Here is a 24,441-nt window from a genome sequence, read left to right as displayed (position 1 = left end):
CGCCGCCAGGGGGAGCCGCCACCGCCAGGCACACGCCCCTCCCTCCCAGACTCCCACTCGGCACCGGGCCGAATCCCGGCCCGAAACTCCGAGCGCGGGGACACCGCGCCCACGTACGGCGCACGTACGGCGAAGGCTGCCCGCGCACGCGCACGCGCACGCGCACGCGCACGCGCACGAACGCGCCCCTCCCCCCGCCTCGCGACAGGTGCGCGCGCACCTGCAAGGAAGCCGCGTGCGGCTGCTGTGCCTGGGCGCGCGCTGGGCGGCCGCCGACGCACCTGGGCTCTCGGCTCGCTTCCTTGGAAGCGATGGAGCTTCGCGGACTTGCAGAGCCCTAGGGTCACCTTACCGACCAAGTGAGACCCATTAAGTGGCCTCCAGGTCTCAGTGATCAGACGAGCCCCTTTAGCAGGGTGAGGATGCTGGGGGGAGCGTTGGTTGGGCCTCAGGGTGTCCCTTCGCAGGGTGGGGAAGACCGAGCCCCCGGGAGACCAGCCCCAGTCACCTGTATCTCTTACCTGCTGTTTGACCTTGGCCAAGATAACGTTGTCACAGCATTAATTGGCTACTGGAGAAAAGGGGTTAGCACGCGAGTAAGATGAAAGGAAGAGTCTAGCAAATCATCAAAATAACATAAATGTTGGATCTTCCACTTCATTTCCTTAGATGATGACTTTTTTCCGACCTGGCCCATTCTCCCTGCCAGCCTCAAAGCGGTATGTTTAAATGGCTCTGTTCAGAGAGCCTAAGGAAAAACTTAGAAAACAGACTCCAACCTGTCAGAATTTGAACACTTTCGAATTACTTGATTTTTTTTTTTTTATTGGCACTCAAATGGCCATGCTGGAATCAATGAAATAAATTCAACATATAGAGCCCTTTACACCTTAAAACCTTAAACACTAAACATACGGGGCCTGTATTTTTTTTTTTTTTTTATTCCCTTTACTAGAGCAGAAGGGGGGGGGGGAGGGAGAAGGCAACTTCTTTATTGTCATAACCAAAATCTTGACATGCTTTCAAAGGGATCCATTTTTATTATGTGCACTATAGAGGAATATAGAAGGGTGTGGTTCACTTCTTACACTATCTATAACCATTTTGCAAATGAATCTGAAAAATTGTGTCTATTCTGCAAGTGATCCTATCTCTGTGGTATTTTCCTGGATCTCACTGCATAAACAAATACTATAAAGAAGTTACTACTCTCTAATCTCCCACACTGTCTATTCATAATTCTGTCAGAGCACCCAGTACCACTTGACAGCCCTTATTTACTTGCCGGCCTCTTTCTGCAAAACTAAAAGGCAGTAGACCAGTGTTGTCATATCCTAGTGTCTACCATGTTGTTAGGCACATTATTGGCTCCTAGGAAATGTTAAATTAATAAATGGATAGATGAGTTCAGCAAACTCAAGATTTGATGGATGAGAGAGTCAATAATAGTTCCCTCACGTGATACTTAATTTCATTTCACACACAAACAATGATTGTTTTAGTCCAATCAGGCTGCTATAAGAGAATACCATAGACTGAGGGGTGGGTGGCTTATAAATAACAGAAACTTCTTTCTTGAAGTTGCAGAGGCAAGGAAATCCAAGGTCAGGATGCCAGCAGATTCGTTGTCTGGTAAGAGGCTGCTTTCTGGTTCATAGACCTGTCTTCATATTGCATACTCACATAATGGAAGAAAAAGGGAGCTCTCTGGAGTCCTTTTTTTATAAGGTTCTATCACCTTCTAGAGGCCTTGTTCCTAATACCATCATGTTGGGGTCAGGATTTCAACATATGAAGGGGAGGTAGGGTGACCACACAATATTCAGTCTATTACAATGACCAGATAGTCTCTTAGGATAAATTTGAAGGTAGTGATTTGAAGGTAGTGATTCTTAAACTCAATGTAATGAGATATGACATTAGAATTTGTTGCTTTGTTATAACAAAGAAATGTGTAGATCATTTATTTTTTATTTAAATCTTATGCAATTACCTTACTAGTATTAATTCAGTAATGTTGGTGCCAAAACACAATAAAAGGTGAGATTAGTACTAGAGCTGAAAATCTAGAAACTTAACTAGAAAAAAATTGGAAGATCAGTCTTCTTTGTCTTGGGTGAAAGCTGACCACGTTGCCAGTCATCAGTGCCTGAAGAATTCATAACAATTCTTAGTTTGAACTCTCCTGATAGAGTAAATGTCTAGCAATCAGGAGAAAGTGGTACATCTTTTTATCTTTTTTAAAGATTTTGTTTATTTGAGAGAGAAAGCACAGCAGGAAGGAGGGACAGAGGGAGAGGGAGAAGCAGGCTCCCTGTTGAGCAGGGAGCCGGACATGGGCTCGATCCCAGGACCCCAGGATCATGACCTGAGCCAAAGGCAGACACTTAACCAACTGAGCCACTCAGGCTCCCTAATGGTATATCTTTTTGGTTGAAAACCATGGATGAGAGATCATTACTTTAGAGTTTTGCCACTATGCCCACTGTTAACTATACCTGCCTGATAAGATCCTTTCCATTAATGTCCAAGTACAGTTATATTCTGATACCTTTTCCAGATGAGTAAATCTCCAGGTTTTAAACTAAGAAGGGCATGTTTAAATAGGTATTTTGGAAATGCAGCTTGAACTTTTTAATGATAATTTTGGAGGTACCATAAATCACTTACAGTATTTATCCATCTTAGTTTGTAATGGGTAGAATCTAGGATTAGAAGTAAATGTTACAAATGCAAAGGGTGGGGGCTAATTGTTAACTCACATACAGGTAATCTATGGGCTTCAGAGTATAACTCTTATTGCCACCAAGGCCAATGACAAGAGTAATAAGCCATGAAAGTTCAAAATTTTCTGAGAGCTTTGCTAATTTTGAATTTAGGATTCCATTAATTCTATTTTTTCCCTAAAGTTTGTGGAAGATAAGGATGTGGAGCCATGAAACACTTCTGCTCAATCCTGAGAATAAACATGCAACCTGAACATATTCATAGCTTATTACTAAAGGAATTTGGCAGTGTTCAGAGGGGCATCAAGGCTTTGGGTTCTGTACCATTTCCCATGTTTACAGTCTTGCTGGATTATGTCTTGGACTGATAAGATGCACACTGGAAATATTCTCAGCAATACCTGTGTAATTACCCCGCTAATGTTGGTTCCATATCATCATCAATTTCTCTCTGCTATTTTGTTTAATATCATGAGGCATTCTGATAATCCACCTTTAAAATTGCCTTTTCCTTAAATAAATCCAAACACCTTTTTAGGTGTTTTTTTTAATTTGTCCATTTTAGAGGTTACTGTAGAGGTTTAGGGATTCTGTTTTCAAAAGATTCCAAGGTCATGGGATAATTTACATATTATCACACCTTATACACACACACACACACACACACACACACACATACACATTAATGCTTGAAGATTAGGATTTTATGATGAAGAGCACATATTATTTAAACTTATCATTTTTGAAATACAGAAAACACTGTATATATATGCATATACATATATACAAATTTCTGTTATACATATATGCATGTATGTATACCTTTTATCAGCTGGTAGATTTAGGTAACAGAAATTAGGTATCTGAACTAATTTAACTCTGGGAGAGCCTTATATTTTAAGGGTAAATTTGAATATTTGATAGCATAGCCCTCTTGACAGTTTTTAATTATTTTTATTCAAGAACCATCAACAAACATTTAAATCAGACACATCCAGGAGAGTTTCAGGGGTGTGTGTTATGGTTCATTTCCTAACTGAGATAAGCAATGATTAGATTTTCCTTCTTTTGGTAAAGGAAAGACATCACTGGATTTAGTGTTATAGTCATGGGTAGCGCTATGTCAGGGAAATGAGAGTATTTTATTGGAGGTTAGGCAACTGCCTGAGAAGTGATGGCTGATTTTTGTCAATGAAACAGTCTGAGTAGATTAGGGAACAGCTAGGTTTAGTGGAGACCCTAGAGCAGGTAACGGAAGCTTTCCCATGTTTTGCTGTGGTTTGTTACAGCTCTTAGGACAGATACACTTTGGCAACTGCACCTAATAAAAGACTGAAATAAATAATAAATTTCCAAAGAGTCTGTACTTTTAGTGCTTATTCAGACTTTTCATGAACAAAAAGAGAAAGAAATTTTGAATCTAGGATCCTGGGTACAAATATTCTGAGAGACTTCTTTCCACTTGAAAAGTATACAATCAGGGATCCCTGGGTGGCGCAGCGGTTTGGCGCCTGCCTTTGGCCCAGGGTGCGATCCTGGAGACCCGGGATTGAATCCCACATCAGGCTCCCGGTGCATGGAGCCTGCTTCTCCCTCTGCCTATGTCTCTGCCTCTCTCTCTCTCTCTCTTTCTGTGACTATCATAAATAAATAAAAATTTAAAAAAAAATAAAAGAAAAAAAAAGAAAAGTATACAATCATAGAAAAATATTTTTATTTTTTTTAAGATTTTATTTACTTATTTACCAGAAAGAGAGCACAGGCAAGAGGAGCAGGAGAGGGAGAAGCAGGCTGCCTGCTGAGCAAGGAGATTGATGTGGGGCTCCATCCCAGGACCCTGGGATCATGACCTGGACACAACCAACTGAGCTACCCAGGCGCCCCAGAAAAATATTTTTGTTAACACATTTTGTTTATATATAATTAACCTAAGTAGATGAACCTCATTTTGCATTGTCAATCTTTCCTTTTTTTTTTTTTTTTTTTTTTTTTTTATGATAGTCACACACACAGAGAGAGAGGCAGAGACACAGGCAGAGGGAGAAGCAGGCTCCATGCACCAGGAGCCCGACGTGGGATTCAATCCCGGGTCTCCAGGATTGCGCCCTGGGCCAAAGGCAGGCTCTAAACTGCTGCGCCACCCAGGGATCCCTTTTCCCCTTTTACAAACAATAATTTCTCATAATAATTTTTTAAAACTTGAAGAATTCTGGAAAAACCTAATTATGTTTATTGTCCTTTCATGTGTAAAGGAGCAATTCTTTTTGTTTCCTAATGGCCATTTGGGGAGCCTTGATAAGAGTTTAGGCATTATTCTGAATCTGGGGCCTAAATTGAGAAAAAGAAAAATTAAAAATAGTTATTAAAGCAAACAAGAATTCTCTAAGTATTTTTTTAATGTACCTTTTTTTTAAGATTTGATTTACTTATTTGAGAGAGAGAGAGAGCACAAACAGGGGCAGGAGCGGGAGAAGGAGAGGAAGAGGGAGAAGCTGACTCCCTCTGAGCAGGGAACCCATTGCTGTACTAGATCCCAGGACCCTGGGATCATGACCTGAGTGGAAGGCAGGCACTTAATGGACTGAGCCACCCAGGTATCCAAGAATTTTCTAAGTAATTAAAGACAGGAAATATCTATAGGCAACATTGTAAAAACACACCAATAGACACCTATGGTGTTAGGAGCTGAATTTTTTCAAAAGTAAAGAGGAGTCTTTGCAGAATGGTTTAAGAATAGATGATAAAGCACTAAGAATTAACAAATATTTTGGTGATAAAAAGGAACATCTAGTAATTTGAGCACAGATTAACTGAATCTTCTTACAGATTATATTCTAACAGATTATATTCAAATTTATATTCTAACTTTACTCTTTTTGTATATTATTCACATAACTTATCAATATAAGATTTATAAATATACCTTTAAGGGTACCTGGGTGGTTTAGTCAGTTAAGTGTCTGCCTTCAGCTCAGGTTGTGATCCTGAGGTCCTGAGATTGAGCCCCAAATCGGGCTCACTGCTCAGCAGGGAGCCTGCTTCTCTCTCTCCTCTCCTCTCATGCTCTCCTCACTATCTCTGTCTCTCTCTCTCTCAAATAAATAAATAAAATCTTAAAAAATAATAAATAAATAAATATATCTTTATGTATGTGTGTATTTAGGCACAAATGAATATATAAATATACAAATAATTAACATATTTGAAGGATTTTTAAAAGATTTTATTTATTTATTTAAGAGAGAGCTAAAGAGGGGAGGAGCAGAGGAAGAGGGACAGCCTGATGTGAGGCTCGATCCAACGACCCTGAGACCATCACCTGAGCCAAAATCAAGAGTTGGACCCTTAACTGACTGAGCCACCCAGGTGCCCCAATATTTGAAATTTTTAACAGTAGCCTTAAAATATGTATGTTATTGTGTATAGTACATATGTATATGTATATATATTCTAAGATATATATAGATATTTACTTCAAAGAAAAATGGAAAAAGAAAAGCTTCAAAACCAGACTGTGTTGCCCTGTTGAAAATGTCTAATGTATATTTAAAGTATTGGAAAGCCGGCATTTTTACCGGCTTTTTATTTCACTAGGACATACTGATTGTAATTGTAAAACAAAATTAGGAAACAGAGGGGCTGGTAGAAGCCAGAAGAGAGAGAGAGAAGGGCCACTGGCAGGGGCACAGAACAATGGGCAGGTGCTTTGGGAGTAAGGCTGTAGGAGATGAAGGTCTCAATTCTGGGGTGGATGTCTGGCCAACCGTCTGGTGTCCGAGGGGAGGCAGGATTTGAGAAGAGGGCCTCCCTAGGACTCCAAACAAATCTCTAGCTTGCCCTCCCAATGGATATGCTTTCCAAATCCACACAGTCCCAGGAGGATTCACTTTCAGATGTGTAGTAACAATACAGGAAGCCTAAGACAATAGCACCTGTGATGGGCAAAATCCAGTGTGACCAGCAACATTTGTATGTGGCATCTTTGGAAGGGTCCTTGCTACCACTTTCAGGTTTGAGGTCATTTGGATGCACATCACCAATACAGTACAGCTTGGGCATTTCTCTGGCATCAAAGCAGTGGCCTACATCTTCAACACTTTCACTTGCATCTGCACCAGCTTGTTCCAGCAGAACCTCTTCTCCGCTAGGTTGTCTGACCAATAAATTGTGACAGAAGTGGTGCCGTGCAAGTTTTGAAGTTCAGACCTCAAGAGACCTTGAGTTTCCATCTTTACCAAATGAGAACACTACCTTGACAGAGATCAAGATGTATACATAATATTAAATTTAACATCTTGATAAGCAGTAATACCTCTTTTTTAAAAGATTTATTTATTTTTTAGAGAGAGCAAGAGTGTGAGCAAATGGAGGGAGGGGTAGAGGGAGAGAGAATCCTGAAGCAGACTCCCTGCAGAGCCCCGATGCAATGCAGGGCTTTATCCCAGGACCCTAAGATGATAACCTGAGCCAAAATCAAGAATTGGCAGCTTAACTGACTGAGCCACCCAGGTGCCCCTAATAATACCTCTTTTAGTAAACAGAAAATTGTATCTATTGTTTGCCATACATTCTTGTATTTCTGTGTAATTATTGTCATCCAGTGTAGTCAACCAATCATATTATCATTCTTAACCAGAGTAACCATCTTCTTTTTATTTTTAAAGCCAGTCTTCTAATAATTATGTAGTTCTAAATTAAGTCCATAGTAACCTGAGAGAGAAAACAACAGGCACTTAAAAAAATGCACAAGGATTTATGTCATTTTAAAAACTTTTATATGATTATATGGGGATGGGGTGCATGAATGGCTCAGTTGGTTAAGCATCCAACTCTTGATTTTGGCTTAGGTCATGATCTCAGGATCATGAGATTAAGCCCAATGATTGAGCCCTACATTGGGCTTTGTACTGAGCATGGAGCCTGCTTAAGATTCTCTCTCTGCTTCTGATCTTACCCCCAGCTTGTGCACACATATATACATACAGTACATACATAGAAATAATCTTTATATGATTATATAAATTTTAAAAATTTTTCCTAAATTTGAGTACAGTTGATGCACAAGGCTACATTAGTTTCAGGAAAGTAACCATCTTTTTTTGGTCTTCTGATGTTTTTCAGAAGACCAAAAAGAAAATCAATAATGGCTTAGCTATTTTTTTCTCCAGAAGTGTGCATTTTATATCACAATTTTAAGGTAGTAAAAATAAGCACAGAGACATATGTAATATAACCCAGAAACATTTGTGTATTTTGTTAATCTATTGCCATTCTAAGAAATAAGAATAAAAGATTATGTTTAGTAGCCAATTTTTTAAATCTAATTTTTACTTAGAAATTGCCCAGGCATCAAAAGATTAGTTAACAATTTGTCTAAATTCTTAAAATTAGTTAAGGATCTGGAATTTACAATTTTAGCTAACACATTAAATCCTTATTATTTGTAGTATTATAAAAATTTCATAAAATTTAACCTTTGAAAAGGTATCGGTTATTGTCATTTCATTTAGGATATATATATATACATATATATTTTTTTAAAGATTTTATTTATTCATGAGAGACAGAGAGAGAGAGAGAGAGAGACACACAGGCAGAGGGAGAAGCAGGCTCCACGCAGGGAGCCTGACGCGGGACTCGATCCCGGGTCCCCAGGATCGCACCCTGGGCCGAAAACGGTGCTAAACTGCTAAGCCACCGGGGCTTCCAGATATTATATATTTTATTTAAATATATATATTCACTTATTTTATATATTTACATATATGTACACAACTATATATGTAATTTTAGTCATGCTATAGAAATAATGATAATTTATTTAACTTATAAAACCAACATAAGAAATTTAGGAAGTTTAAATCATAAAAAATTTAACCATCTTCCTGTATAAAATATTGTGTTGACATTATTATTGTTTTAAGATTTTATTTATTTATTCATGAGAGACACAGAGAGTTAGATGCAAAGACATAGGCAGAGGGAGAAGCAGGCTCCATCCAGGGAGCCCGACGTGGGACTCGATCCCAGGTCTCCAGGATCACACCCCAGGCTGACGGCGGCGCTAAACAGCTAAGCCACCGGGGCTGCCCTGACATTATTTTTATACAGTAATTAAATGTAAAAACTCTGAATTATATCAAAAGCTCTTATTTTGAAACTAACTAAAGCTTTGTCATTTTATATTGTAACTATGTAACAAGGGCTATTCAGTAAATATGCTTTTCAGGGTTCACAAAATAAGCACTAAGAATTTGACAACTTTTTTCTTTTAGATGTTTTACTTTATCTGGACTAGCTATTTCTAGAATGAGCACATTATAACTAAATGTTTCTGTTTGTTTATTTGTTTGATCCATCAGTTAATCTTTACATTTTCCAAGAGACAGGAAAACAGAACAAAATGTTAAGGAGCCAGCTTCAGACAAATATTAAGTTGCTACTGTAAAATATAAGCCAATTTATATTTTCTATGCAAAGAGGGAGGAGAGAATTTGATACAGAAATACCCATTTTAACATGTACACACACAAAAGAAGTTTATTATAGTTAATTTAAGGATAACTTGGGCCCTTGACAGTTTTATTTAGCCATACAGTTGAAAAGCCAGCCTTGGGCACCTGGATGGCTCAATGGTTGAGTGTCTGCCTTTGGTTCAAGTCATGCTCAGGGGGTCCTGAGATCCAGTCCCACATCAGGCTCTGCACAGTGAGACTCCTTCTCCCTCTGCTTGTGTCTCTCCCTCTCTCTCTGTGTGTGTCTCTCATGAATAAATAAATAAAATATTTTTTAAAAAGCCAGACTTTATTAATCTTCCAAGTATGGATATGAAGGAGGGTGGTGTTTCCAACCTTAAATAAAATATTCCTTTTTTTTTTTTTTTTGGTACACAAACAAGACAATTTCCTCATCAGGTTTTCTTCCTTTTCTTTTTTTTCCAAAGCACCTCCTAAATGAACAATCTTGTTCTTGTCAAAAGTAGCTAAAGTGGCTAGTATAATTACAAATTTTTCTGGTACAGTTGTGCCAGTTAGAGAAGCATACGAGTTTATTGTTATAGTGTGAAAACATTAAGGAAGCAGTGTTTTGGCACGGAAGTGGCAATTTTCAATTGAGAAGACCCTGTGAGAACTGCAGTGTTCCCTAAAGATGGTACTCGTGCAACCTCATATCTCTGGAAGTTGGCCAAACGCTAACTTTCACTAAACACAGGTTCAACAAACCTTCTGCTTCCAAGCAGATGAAATTAAACAAAGCAGGGGCACAAAGACAAGACTAAGAAAGAAGTCTTCATATATAATTTAAAAAACGGAGACTCATGGCAAAATTGGTTTAAGGACCTGAACTTCTCTGCCCTTGAGACTGGCTCAAGAATAGACAGATCTTTGCCTGTCCTTTTCTATAGATTTGTCCCCTAATAGACAACTAGACAAACAGACCACAGGAGAAAATGTTAGAAGACTAGCAAACAGTTTCACTAAGGAGCAACACCAATCTGTCAGATAACAGAAGGATTCCAGGAGTCTTTATTCCTAAGGAAAGAAACAAAATGAAACAAAAAGAAAAGAAACCCCAATGTGAAGGACTTCAACAGAATTCAATTAAGCATAAGCTTACCTACCCGCTCCAGGCATGAGAGCCTTAATCAGTAGGAGACATAAGAGATTTTGGATGTCCAAACTAGAGAGGCAAGAGTGCCAAACTGCGGCAGTGATAGCCTCAGCTGAATCTTGGTGGAAATTTGACCTCCATCGTGACCTTCAAACAGAGACTACCAGGAGCACAGTATAGGAAGAGGCAGTCCACTATGGGTCCTGAGCAGCCCTGGGTGTTTCTCCTAAGTATGGCAGACTATAAGGTTTATCTATCCATCTCTTGATCCTGAACAGTTGCAGTAGAAAGTCATATAGGCGACTAAATATGTCAAGGTAACTGCAACATGACTACTGCTCACGTTGCAGTAGGTGAGGGGAACCAGTTTAATTGTATCATGCTATAATGTTTGCTGCTTGCTCGCAGAGTGCCGGACCTTAGCCGTGGGTTCTTCTCCTGTAAAGCCACCCATGGAAGATGCATGCTGGTGTCATTGGCCCTCCACATCTCCATTTGGGAACTGAGGCTCAGGAAACCAGTGCGAATATGCTGATATTCTGGCTACTGCTTTCAGTAATATAGCCCTTCATCTCTGATCCATAAATTTCATGTATAATGTTGTCATTTTCCGTGAAACTTACAAATTAACTCATCAGTTTGCAAGTACAATAAAATATGACTCTTCTGGGTGCCTGGGTGTCTCAGTCGGTTAAGCATCTGCCTTCAGCTCAGGTCATATTCTCAGAGTGGGGATCGAGCAGGGAGTCTGCTTGTCCCTCTCCCTCTGCCTGCTGCTTCCCCTGCTTGTTCTCTCTGTCAAATAAATAAAATCTTTATTTTATTTTTTTAAATAAAATCTTTAAAAAGTGTATGACCCTTCACAATTCTTGACTAGGACTGGGCAAATTTTTCTGTAAAGGACTGAATAGTAAATATCTTAGGGTTTATGGTCCACATATGGTCTCTGTCACATATTCTTCTTCATTTGTTTGTTTTGAAACAACCCTTTAATTTGCAAAAACTATTCTTACTGTCATAGGAAGGCAGGTGATAGATGGGATTTGGCTGACTGGGTTTGCTGTCCATTGTTCTTGACATATTTATTAGTCAAAGTTGGACATCTTGACTGTTTGCTATAAGAAAGATCCTACATTATTTTTATCTGTGCAGTTTCTCTGTAACAGGGTGTTAAATAGGACTTATTTTAGGATTTGGAGTTCGTGTTAGGTAATTTGGGGGAGCATTTAAGGATGTGGAGCTTTGCCCTGTATTGGAGCCTATCAAGAAGCAAAGATAATTTTATGATTGGGTATCCTAATTTTCTCTAGAATAGAGATGGACAAACTTTTTCTGTAAATGGCCAGATGGAAAATATTTTAGGCTTTGTAGTCTACATATGGTCTCTCTCACATATTCTTCTTTGTTTTCCTTTAAAAAAAAAAAAAAAAAAACCTTTTAACAATGTTAAAACCATGCTTAGTATAAGTATGTAAAAGAACAGCCAAGGCCCAGATTTGACTGCAGGTCTGTAGTTTGCCTTATCTTGAAGGTGGGAAGAAGGAAGTGAAGTTAAAGCTGTAATTGCAAAAGAGCAGCAGTCACTTATAGTGGTCATATGGTGTATGTGTTCAAATGTGATTACTGAGTGGTCTTATTCTGTCTTAACTCATCACAGTCAGATGCATTTAATGTTGATGCTCTGTCAAATTATTTATATTGGACAGAAGAACATACCGGCCCAGCTGCTGGTGCCAGTCCAGGTCTTGAATACCAAAGGCAGCTTTTCCCAGGGTGCCTGAGTGGCTCAGTTGGTTAAGCTTCTGCCATTGACTCAGGTCATGTTCTTAGGGTCCTGAGACTGAGCCCCACATTGGGCTCACAGCTCAGCGGGGAGTCTGCTTCTCCCTCTTCCTCTGCTCCTTCCCCCTGCTCATGTGCACATGCTCTATCGCTCTCTCTCAAATAAATAATCTTTAAAAAAAAAAAAAAAAAGAAAAAAAGAGAGAGACACCTGGGTGGCTCAGTGGTTAAGTGCCTGCCTTTGGCTCAGGACGTGATCCTGGAGTCCTGGGATCGAGTCCCTTATCAGGCTCCCTGTATGGAGCCTGCTTCTCTGTCTATCTATGTCTCTGCCTCTCTCTCTGTGTGTCTCTTATGAATAAATAAATAAAATTTTAAAAAAATTTCTAAAAAAAAAAAAGAGCTTTTCTTTTTGTCTGTGAATGGGTAGAGGGCTGAACTGACTTCCCTCACTGTTATTGTTCTGACTGCCCTCCTCAGATGCCCTCTTAGATACACACTTTACAGCAAACAGTACAAGTCTTCATTCTATGTTTAGCCTTCATAGCACAGTGAAAAGTTGGAATTAGAATCGTGGTCAAATCCCCATTCTATCACTATAGGTGTAGCCTTGTTTGTGTTATTTACCTCTAATTTTATTTTATTTTATTTTATTTTATTTTATTTTATTTTATTTTATTTTGCCTTTCTATTTTCATCACTAATTACAGATACAAGTATTTTGTGGTGATAGGCAGTGTAGCGTGGTTATCGAGAGCCTGGGTTTTGGAATCAGACTACTTGGATTAAAAGCCCCATCTATCAACTGTATCACTTTAGACAAGTTACTTAATCTTTTGCTCTGGATTTTTCATATGTAAAATGGAGGTAAGAATGCACCTGCTTCATAGGGTTGCTAAGGAAGTTAAATGAAAAAATATTTAAAGTAGTTCCCAAGTAAGCTGTTGTTTGCTAAATGAGTTTTTATATATGAATTATTCAAATGCAGTATCTGACAAATTAATAAATATGAATTCTTTCCCTTTTTCAAAGTGCTTTTTGATGACCTCCTTGGTACCTGGCAAAGTGTTAAGTATATTGACTTCATTTTCCTTTAATGGAGAGAAAGGAAGAAAATGGTATCTTTTTTAGGCTCCAGTTGCCTTCATTCTGAGTCAGACCTACAGCACTGCTGAGAAATTCTCAATGATCCTTGGGACTTTCTCCTTTATCTTTTTTTCATTTTTCCTTCCTTTCGCCACAGTTGACCATGTTAATTGGGCCTGCTACATCACAACTTCACAATTAATCCCTTTGTCAGGCGTTTATAATCCTACTTCTACTATCACCATGACCATTCATAGCAATTTGGTCCCTTAAAAGTTAGCAATATCTTTCTTCTTGTGAATCTAAAAATCTGTATGAGTTCCCATTTGCTCACATATGTCCTCTCGATATTATTCACTCTCTATTAACTCTTTTAAAAAAGAGTTTAAAAAATTTATTCATTTGAGAGAGAGAGAGAGAGAGAGAGAGAAAGGAGCAGGGAGGGGAAGAGAGGGAGGCAGAGAGAGAGAATCTCAAACAGACTCCCCACTGAGCTCAGAGGCTGTGAGGCTCCATCCTACAATCAGGAGATTCACCTGGGCAGCCCAGGTGGCTCAGGGGTTTAGCGCCGCCTTCAGCCCAGGGTGTGATCCTAGAGACCGGGGATCGAGCCCATATGGGGCTCCCTGCATGGAGCCTGCTTCTCCCTCTGCCTGTGTCTCTGCCTCTCTCTCTGTGTCTCTCATGAATCAATCAATCAATCAAAAAGTTTTTAATAAATAAATAAATACATACGTAAGAAGCCCTAATAATAATAATAATAAAGGAGATCATGACCTGAGCTGAAACCATGAGTCAGACACTCAACCAACAGAGCCAGACAGGTGCCCTGACTCTGCCCTTTCTTTAGAAAACTTCTGCCTTCTATAAATCTATCAATATTCTCTTATGATGATTCCCAGAAAGGAAAAAAAAATATATTTCAAAGGAAAGAAAAGTGTTTCACTTGAAATTGTACTTGAAATTAGAACATGGATGTTTTAATCTGCTTTGTGCTTCCAGATAGTGTGATATTTAGGAGGTCAGACAACTTCTCCAAGCCATACTGTTCTCATCTTTTAAAATGAAAGGCTGGGGCATCTGGGTGGCTCATCTGCCTTCAGCTCAGGTAGTGATCCTGGGATAGGAGTCCCACATTGGGCTCCCTTTGGGGAGCCTGCTTCTCCCTCTGCTTATGTCTCTGCCTCTCTCTGTGTGTCTCTCATGAATAAATAAATAAATAAATAAATAAATAAATAAATAAATAAAATTTTTAAAAAATGAAAGAATGGGGTGCCTGGGTTGCACAGTTGGTTAAGTGTCTGACTCTTGGCTTTGGCTCAGATTGAGATCTCAGGGTCCTGGGATTGAGCCCTGCATTGGGCTCTGTGTTCAGCATGGAGTCTGCTTCAGATTGTCTCTCCCTCTGTCCCTCCTGCTCATGCTCTCTCTCTCTTTAAAATAAATACATAAATATTTTTAAAAATTTAAAATGAAAGGACTGAATGCTGTAAAATGGATTCTGAGTTGATTCATTGATTTCTATAATTGGTGATTGGCAATGTTTAGAAATTTTCTAGAGAAAAGTAATTGAATGCTCTTGAATGTAAACCTTTATTTTGGAGGAACCATAAAGATATGAGTAATTTTGAACAAAGAGCTAGTGAAAAGTTGAACAATGTTCTTATCTTTGATAAAAACAGTTGGATATTGTATTAGCATTCTCCAAAGAAATAGGAAATATATTATCTTATAAGGAATCCGCTGATGGGATTATGGAGGCTGACAAGTCCAAAATATATACAGCTGATGTCCCAGATCAAATGCTGTCATGCAGGAAGATCCAGTGTTCCATTATGAAAGCCATCAAGCAGGGGAATTCTCTTACAGTCAGCCTTTTGCTCTATTCAGGCCTTCAACTAATTGGATGAGGCCCACCCACATTATGGAGGGCAATCTGCTTTACTCAATCTACCAATATAAAATTTTTAAAAGACTTTATTTATTTATTTATTTATTTATTTATTTATTTATTTGACAGACATTGAGAGAAAGAGAGAGAGAATAAGCAGGTGAAGCAGCAAGTAGAGCGAAAGGAAGAAGCAGGCTTGCTACTGTGCAGAGACTCCAATGTGGGCCTCGATCCCAGGACCCTGGGATCATGACCTGAGCTGAAGGCAGATGCTTAGCCAGCTGAGCTACCCAGGCATCCCTACCAATATAATTGTTGCTCTCATCCAGAAACACCCTCACAGAAACACTCAGAATGATGTTTGAATGAATATCTGGGCATCTCATGCTCTAGCCCAAGGTGACACATAAAATAAACCATCACAACTTTTTTCAGAATTGACTTAAGCTATGAAAATGCACACAATATGTGTCTCCTAGCACAAATTGTACCTCTACTGATTATTGTTTCAAGATTCTCTAAGAAATATCAGAGATCTGTTGGAAATAAGGGTGAAAGAAGATGGTCTGATCTCTATTTGGTTGGTTACTGGTGAATGAATTTTTTTAATGAATTAAAAAAAAAGAAATACTGCATTTCCAACAGGAAGAAGCAGCAAAGCCAATTCAATCAAAACTTTCACAACAGCAAGAATATCTAATGAATAGCCTTATAGCCTTTGCCAAGCAAAGAAAATTAAGGATGGGGGGTTAGAACAAGGCACATGACAAAAGAGGATTTGTTGGTTTGATTGCTCCTTCAATGCAGAGTTTGCAATATAGAAACAGAGAAACTACTCTGGCTTGTTTATTAACCAGCACATTAAAATAAAGAACGTGGCTAAATTCCAAATCAAATTATATCAGAAGTATTTTAATTTTTTTTTTAATTTGTATTTATTTATGATAGTCACAGAGAGAGAGAGGCACAGAGACACAGGCAGAGGGAGAAGCAGGCTCCATGCACCGGGAGCCCGATGTGGGATTCGATCCCGGGTCTCCAGGACCGCGCCCTGGGCCAAAGGCAGGCGCCAAACCGCTGCGCCACCCAGGGATCCCCCAGAAGTATTTTAATAGGAAGTATGTAATATCTTTTGTCTTCTTCCCTACCACTTAGAAACTTCTTCCCCTTTCTTCCTCATCCTCCTCCCACATCCACCTCATCTAGCTAATTCCTATTCTTGTTAAAACCTTGAGTTGGAATTTACTTCCTCTGGTATACCTTCCCTAATCCTCAAATTCAATCTAGGTTGCTCTCTTACGTGTTCTCCTAGATTTCATGAATGCTAATACCATTTCTGTGTTAATCACTGTGGTGCTGGCATATGATAGGCACATAAAATGTATTGAGTGCCAGAAGAAGAGTTTAGCTCTCATCATTTAGTGATGAGAGACTGAACAGACAAGTGGACAATGGCCAGACTGTATATGACAACAGAACTCTGATTCCACGCCTTCTGCTGCACCAAATCCAGAAAGCCAAACTACAATTTAGCAAACAAACAGCTCAAAACAATGGGGACTTGGTTAATGACTGCCAGCTTCCCTATTTTTGCCCCCACGTATGATTTCGGATTAACCAGAGAAAGCCAAATATGCTCCCCAACCCCATCACATAAGATGTCCTGCTTCCATTTAGCCTGCCTCCAGCTTCCCCATGGCAACAGCCTCCCATCAGAGCACACCTGATGTTTCTTTTCTTTTTTTTCCCCATGACAAAGGTCTTCCACTCCCATTTGCCTCTGAGTTTCTGCTACAGTGGTAAGTGCTGACTTCCTTACTATAGCAAACTGTTAATAAATAGCCCCTGTTTGAGGGTGGCTGGGTGGTTCAGTCGGTTGGGCATCAGGTCAGTTTAGGTCATGATCCTAGGACATGGGATCAAGTCCTGCATCAGGCTCCCTACTCACCGGGGAGTCTGTTTCTCCCTCTGCCCTTCCCCCCTATTCATGATCTTTCTCCCTCCCTCTCTCTCTCTCTCACTCTCTCTCTCAAATAAATAAAAAATCTCTTAAAACAATTTTTTAAAAATACCTCTTTGTTCTCATTTGGATAGTTTTCATTTATTTTTACAGTGGGAAATTATTTTCTGAGCACAGACTGTTTTTCAGTATAATTATACTCTTTTTTTTTAAATAGTATTTTCATTTTATTCTATTTCTGGGGTTACTTTTATTTTATTTTATTTTTAAAGATTTATGTATTTATTTATTCATGAGAGACATAGAGAGAGAGGCAGAGACATAGGCAGAGGGAGAAGCAGGCTCCTCAGAGGGAGCCCGACCATACAGGACTCCATCCCAGGACCCCAGGGGTCCTGAGTCAAAGGCAGATGCTCAACCACTGAGCCACCCAGGTGCCCCTGGGGTTACTTTTAAAGTTTATTCAGTTTTTAGTAATCTCTACACCCAATTTGGGGCTCAGACTCATGACCCAAGATTAAGAGTCACATGCTTTTCTGACTGAGCCAGCCTGGCATCTCAGGGTTACTTTTTAAAAATTAAATTATTTGGGGGAAAAAAATGGCTCGGGGAAACATAGAAAATGCAATGAAATACATGAAGAGTCCATACTAAAATGAATTTGTATTAAGGCAAGTAAGTACAAAGGCATAAAATATACATGATGACAAGAATTATAAAAGGAAAGGAGAACATCACAATGAAATGTTTTTGCTATATCACTAAAGAATTTGCATCTTGAAGTTTTATTCATAATAGCAGATTTTTAGCTTGATTATGCAGTTCCTTACTTCTGGCACCCACCTCACATATGCTTAATACCTTTCCACCTGAGTATAGATAACTTTAGGTTCATAACAAAATCATAATCTCTAAAACACCACATTTTAACTCCGACACTAAATGATAAGAATGGTGAAATGTAATAAGCAGTGTGTGTACATCTATTTGAGATATAATTGACATATAACTGTTTTAAGTTGTACAATGTAGTAATTTGATATATGTATATATTGCAACAATGTGTATTCTTAACATTATTTTTTTGCAATTCAAAAAGAGATCAGACAAAATACTAATGGCTAAAACACTTTGCATGGGATCCCTGGGTGTGTCAGGTTTAGCGCTGCCTTCAGCCCAGGGCGTGATCCTGGAGACCCGGGATTGAGTCCCACATCGGGCTCCCTGCGTGGAGCCTGCTTCTCCCTCTGCCTGTGTCTCTGCCTCTCTCTCTGTTTCTCTCATGAATAAATAAAATCTTTTTTAAAAGTTTAAAAAATAAAACACTTTGCACATTCTGAAATAGGAATTACTAGAGGATCTATTTTAAAGGAGCAAATGAGGGCAGCTCGGGTGGCTCAGTGGTTTAGCACTGCCTTCGGCCCAGGGCCTGATCCTGGAGACCCAGGTTCGAGTCCCACGTCGGGCTCCCTGCATGGAGCCTGCTTCTCCCTCTGCCTGTCTCTCTGCCTCTCTCTCTCTCTCTCTCTGTGTCTCTCATGAATAAATAAAATCTTTAAAAAATAAATAAGTAAATAAATAAATAAGCAAATGATAAAAGTATTTTCTTTTCTAAAATGGTAGAGTCAAATACCTTCTTTTCTATGACTTGTAAATTAGAATAGAAATATTAGGTTAATTGTAATGAGATAATTATACTATATGAGGTATTATAATAAAAATTATATTATTTTTCAAAAGACTGCTATGAATTTGTTTTAATGACTGCTAAATTAAAATATATTCTGTACTCAAATATAATGAAATAATTTATGCATTTATTAATTATTTATTGAATATATACAGCATGCTAGACCCAGTTCTAAAACCTGGGAATCTGGTGTGATCCAAATAATTGAGGCCCCTGCCTTCATGGAGCTGATATTCTTTGAGGGAACACAAATAATAAATACAAACACATAAAATGTCAGAAGATGATAAATGCTCTGAAGGAAAATAAAGCAGTAAGAGCTATAGGGCGTACAGGATGTGTTAGCTATTTCAAATAATATCAGAAAAGACCTCTCTGATAAGCTGCTTCATTATATAATAAAAGAGCTAGAATGGATTGAAAGGAGTTTGATTAGATGTCTTCCTAAATGATTGTCCTCTTCTTTCCCATATTTATATTGTTAAAACCACTAAATTTTAAGTTAGCTACTTCGGTATGAGTAATAAGATCATCATAGTATTTTTTCCTCTGAAAATTATCAGTCTACTGTTCTAACCAAATGTTATTACATTTCCAATTAAATATATTTATACTATGTTTTATGGCATTTATTAGTTTTAAAATGTACACATTTTTTGTTCATTCTGCAACTATAGTAAAACTCTACAGTTTCTTTTTAAGCTTTTCTTTTTCTTTTTTTTTTTTTTTTTTGTAGTCTCTGTATCCATCACGGAGCTCAAACTCATGACCTCGGGATCAAGAGTTGCATACTTTTCAGGCTGAACCAGCCAGGAGCTCTGAAACCTCTACAGTATTTTATTTTATTTTATTTTATTTTATTTTATTTTATTTTATTTTATTATTTATTTTATTTTATTTTTTCGTGAGAGACACAAAAAGAGAAGAGGTAGAGACACAGGCAGTGGGAGAAACAGACTCCCTGAAGGGAGTCTGATGTGGGACTCCATCCCAGGACTCCAGGATGACGCCCTGGGCCAAAGGCAGACGCTCAACTGCTGAGCCACCCAGGGGTCCCTCTACAGTTTCCTAAGTAAATTTTTGTAGGATATAGCATTGAACAAAGCAAATTTTCTTTTTTTTTTTTAATTTATTTATTTATTCATGAGAGACACAGGAGAGAGGTAGAAACACAGGCATAAGCAGAATCCCTGAGGGGAGCCTGACGCAGGACTTGATCCCAGGACTCTGGGATCATGCCCTGAGCCAAAGGCAGATGCTTAACCACTGAGCCGCCCAAGTGCCCGAACAAAACATTTTCTGCCCTTTGCTGCTTTCATTTCCACAGAGAAGGAGACAATAAATATATATATACCTATGTACAAAGTCAGTTGGTGATAAATGTCTTGGAGAAAAATAAAGCAGAATAAAAGTATTATTTTAGGTAAATTGATCAGAAAAAGGCCTCTAAGATGAAAGGGGGATTTGATTAGGTTTAAGAGAATTTGATTAGATGCAATCCTATTGTATTTTCCCTCATGCTTTTGTATTATCAATCATCATATCATAAAGACTTAGATATTAGGTGGGACACAACTACCACTACAGCTTTTTTTTTTAAACACCCCTGAAATTTCTAAGTCTGTAGTCTGAACCAAATAATGTTACTAAATTATGAACATGAATTTACCTACTCGCTATATGCCTCTATGAAATTTTGCAAGACACATCTTTTATTCATCTGTATCAATAGTTAAAACTTTCCATCCATTAGGTAAATTTTTAGTCTCAAATATGATTATATTCACTAGTAAAGTTGAAAGCATAGTTCCCCCATTCATTCTCTTTCAATTTATAAGAAAAATAAGAATAAAAATACAAGTTTAGCCTTCCCTAGACAAAAAGAAAATAAGAATGGGCAAGGCAACATTGACTTCTCTGTTGGGAGAGAAAACACAAAACTTCAGAATGCAAAGGTTAGGAAACATCTATCACAAAATGCTATTTGTTGAACACCAGATGGCACTCTGAGTTAGTTATAAATTCATCTAGTGCAAGGCTTACAGACTGACCACCCGAGATCTTTAACAACCACCGGATCTTTAAAAGAGTAATTTGCTCACACTTCAAAAGAAAACGTATTTTCTGTTCTTATTCCAAGTCTTCTGACCCAGAGACTTAAGAACACACATTTTATGGATATAGAAATGATATAGAAGGAAGGAAATAGTGCTTGGCAAAAAAAAAGGTTTTTAGAGAAATAATTTTCATTAAAACATACTGAATGCTAATTCTTCAGCAAACTGAGGTGGTAAACTTACCACATTTTTAAACAGAAGTTCTATGATGTACCTTTCATTTCCTTCAAAAATACATCCAGGACATATTTAGTTCAGGAATATCCTGCTCCCAATTCTTCCATACGAGTGTGTAATACTCAGTATCAGATTTTCCTTCCCCTGTTCACTGGGCTTAGAGAATTTAAATATCTTTCAGTTGGACACTTAGAAGTTCTGAATAAATCCTTAAATAATCCTTTTCATTCTTACTATTCTGATGGATATTCTACCCAACAAAGGTACTTTTTATTCATTTCATTCTTGAATTAGGAACCTGAACTATATACCTTCAGAGTAGAAGAACTTCAAATAATATCTGACACCTCCATTTTTTTTATCCCTTGGTTTCTATAAAGAGACCAGATAAGTTCTTATGGTATAATATATATATTTGAATTAAAAATTTTTTTAAATGGTTTTTGTTTTGTTTTGTTTTTAGGTTTAATTTTTAAGTAATCTCTACACCTAGTGTGGACCTTAAAACTCCCAACCCTGAGATCAAGAGCTGCAGCCTCCACCAACTGAGCCAGCCAGGTACCACTATCTTTGGCTCCTCCTCCCCACAACCTTTGGAATTTTCTTAGGGATTGGAGAGTCTTTTGTTATTCATAACAAGTCTCTGTCCCTCTACCCCCATTTATGTTAATGAAGTGATTCTTGGTGGCCCTTAGTTTCAGGGAGGAGCTGGCTATGCTTAAGGAACTTTCAGTTCTCCCCCCATCCCCTACCCTCCACTCATCAGGGGAGGGGAAGGCACTGGCAATTGACTTCAAGCACCAATGGCAAATGATTTAATCAATCCTGCCAACAAGGACACTTTAATGAAAACTCTTGAATGACAGGGTTTTGGGGGATCTTCTGAGTGGTAAACACATTGATTTGCGCGGGGCTAGTGGTACACCTGAAGAGAGTATGGAAGCTCTGCCCCAAACCTTGTCCCAACCTCGCCCCATACATCTCTTCTATTTGCCTATATCTGAGTTATATCCTTTGTAACAGTGCTGTAATTATTTAGTAGTTTCCTGAGTTAAGTGAGTTTTTCTAGCAATGAGGGAAGGCCATGATAACACCACAATTTGTAGTTGGCCAGGAAGAAGTACAGATAGTCTGGACACCCTATTTGTAGCTGGTGTCTGAAGTGGAGGGAGTCTTACAGGACTGAGCCCTTAACCTGTGGGGTCTGTACTAACTCCAGATAGTTTGTGTTAGAATTGAATTGAATTATAGAACACCCAGCTGATATGAGAGCATTGGAAAATTGGTGGTTGTTTGGAAAAGCAAACAGTCCTTCTTAAGCCTTCCTGGGAAATGATAATACATTGTCATTTTTGTACTTGTAGAATGAGAAACTATAATGCTAAAAGGCTTCTAATAAATTTCAGTAATGGTTTCTTGAAAGATTTATTAATTTAATTTGGGGGAAGGGGTGAGGGAGAGAATCACAAGCAGACTCCCCGCTAAGCAGGGAGCACAATGCAGGTTGGGGGTTGATACCACAATCCATGAGATCATAGATTGATCTGAGCTGAAACCAATCAGTTGAATCACCCAGGTGCCCCTTCAGTAATGGTTTTTAAATTAATGTGATTTTAATTATAACTGCAGTGTATTTGGGAAGCAGACATAAGTTTGGTCTAAAATGCATGGGCACACAGAAATTTGTTTTTACCTTTTCAGATTGTTTTTTTTTTTTTTTTTTAAGGATTTATTTATTTATTTGAGAGAGAGGAAGAGAGAGAGAAAGAGAAAGAATGAGAGAGAGCATGAGTATAGAGGGAGAGGAACGAGTATCAGGAGTCCAACTCGGGGCTGGATTCCAGGCTCCTGGGATCATGACCTGAGCTGAAGGCAGATGCTTAAATGGCTGAGCCACTCAGGTGCCCCTCAGAAGGGGAGTATTTAAGAGTGATGTAAAGTAAAAATATTATAGATCTTTATGAACCATGAATTTTATACCATGTTCAAAAAATTGGAGAAAAGATAGAGTTTTATCTATTATAAGTAGGGACCTTGTCTGTATCCTGTACCTGACCAGTGACTGACATAGTATAGGATGATTGAAGTAATAATATTGTAAAACAAAAACAGAAAATGAGATAACACAAAATTCACAGAATTTTAACAAAATACCTGAGACTTTAATGAAATATCAGGCTTTCTCCAGGCTGTTTTAAGTATTGTCATTGTGATAGGCAAAAAATGGTCTTTCCCCCAAAATATCTAGGTCAAATCCCTAGAACTTGTGAATGTGACCTTATTTGGAAAACTCACTCTTTGCGGATATAATTTAGTTAAGGACCTTGAGATGAGGGACCCCTGGGTGGCTCAGCGGTTGAGTGTCAGTGGTCAGGATCTGGGGGTCCTGGGATCCAGGCCCACATCAGGCTCTCCACAGGGAGCCTGTTTCTCCCTCTGCCTATGTCTCTGCCTCTTTGTGTCTCTTTATTTGTGAATAAATAAATACATTTTAAAAATGACCTTGAGATGAGCGTGTCCTGGATTATCCAGGTGTGGACTAAATCTCATCATCAGAGACAGAGTAGACAGCAATGTGAAGATATGGGCAGAGAGTGAAGTGATATGGTCATAAGTCAAAGAAGCCAAGAAGACACCTGGAGCCACCAGAAGGTGGAAGAGGAAGAAAAACAATTCTCCTTTATAGTGCTTCTAGTAGGAACATGACCCTGGCAGATTTTCTGGTTTTCCAGAACTGTGAGAAAATAAAATTCTGTTCTTTCAAATTTGTGGTCATTTGTTACAGCAGTCTTCGGATACAAATACAATAGCTAATCCTTGAGGGCTCACAATCACGCTCTTTTGAGAAAAGTTTCTTTGGAAGGAGAATTTAATAAGGTTCCCAGGTGGCTAAGGTCCACAGGTTGGACCTAGTATAGAGGACCTCCCATATGGGCCTTTTCAAGTAGAAGATCTCATAATTTACTGATCTTAGCAGTGTTAAAAAACAAAACAAACCCCAAGAAACAACAGGTCCAAAATACTTAATACCTAACCTAATTTAGTTTCAGCCTTTCTCGGGAATATAATCTTAATAGTTCAGCTGGGAATTTCTGGGTGAAAACTAGTGAAGGAATCTGGTTGATAGACTTCTTTCTTCCCCAAAGATAGGTGACATTGTATTAAATAATCCTTTCATTTGTTTATGACCCTTGTCCCACCCCCTCTCTGTCTTTTACTTATATATTTTTAAAGATCTTATTTATTTATCTAAGAGAGAGAGAGAAGATCACATAGGGAGCTGGAGAAGCAGATTCCCCACTGAGGAGAGAGCTCTACGTGGGGCTGGGGGTTCGATCCAAAGACCCCAGGATCAAGACCAGAGCTGGAAGCAGATGCTCAACCCATTGAGCCACCCAGGC

The 24,441-nt window shown here is 38.6% G+C and overlaps 1 long non-coding RNA gene across 5 annotated transcripts; it reads left to right on the top strand.

Moving 5' to 3' along the window:
- Positions 1-206: 206 nt before the first annotated feature.
- Positions 207-23,869, top strand: LOC144307178 (uncharacterized). Of its 5 annotated transcripts, XR_013374097.1 has the most exons (7): positions 207-416; positions 670-719; positions 1,582-1,632; positions 5,967-6,092; positions 16,856-16,895; positions 21,504-21,598; positions 23,573-23,869. It is a non-coding gene; the product is annotated as an uncharacterized LOC144307178 (long non-coding RNA). The 5 variants fall into 5 exon arrangements; XR_013374098.1 differs by lacking the exon at positions 16,856-16,895 and having other exon boundaries at positions 23,573-23,868; XR_013374100.1 differs by lacking the exons at positions 21,504-21,598; positions 23,573-23,869 and adding an exon at positions 19,483-21,474.
- Positions 23,870-24,441: the final 572 nt, after the last annotated feature.

Source organism: Canis aureus, chromosome 38 (assembly GCF_053574225.1).
Source record: "Canis aureus isolate CA01 chromosome 38, VMU_Caureus_v.1.0, whole genome shotgun sequence".
NCBI lineage: Eukaryota > Metazoa > Chordata > Mammalia > Carnivora > Canidae > Canis > Canis aureus.
Note: the sequence above shows the minus strand (reverse complement) of the source record. Positions and strands in the feature narration are given on the sequence as shown.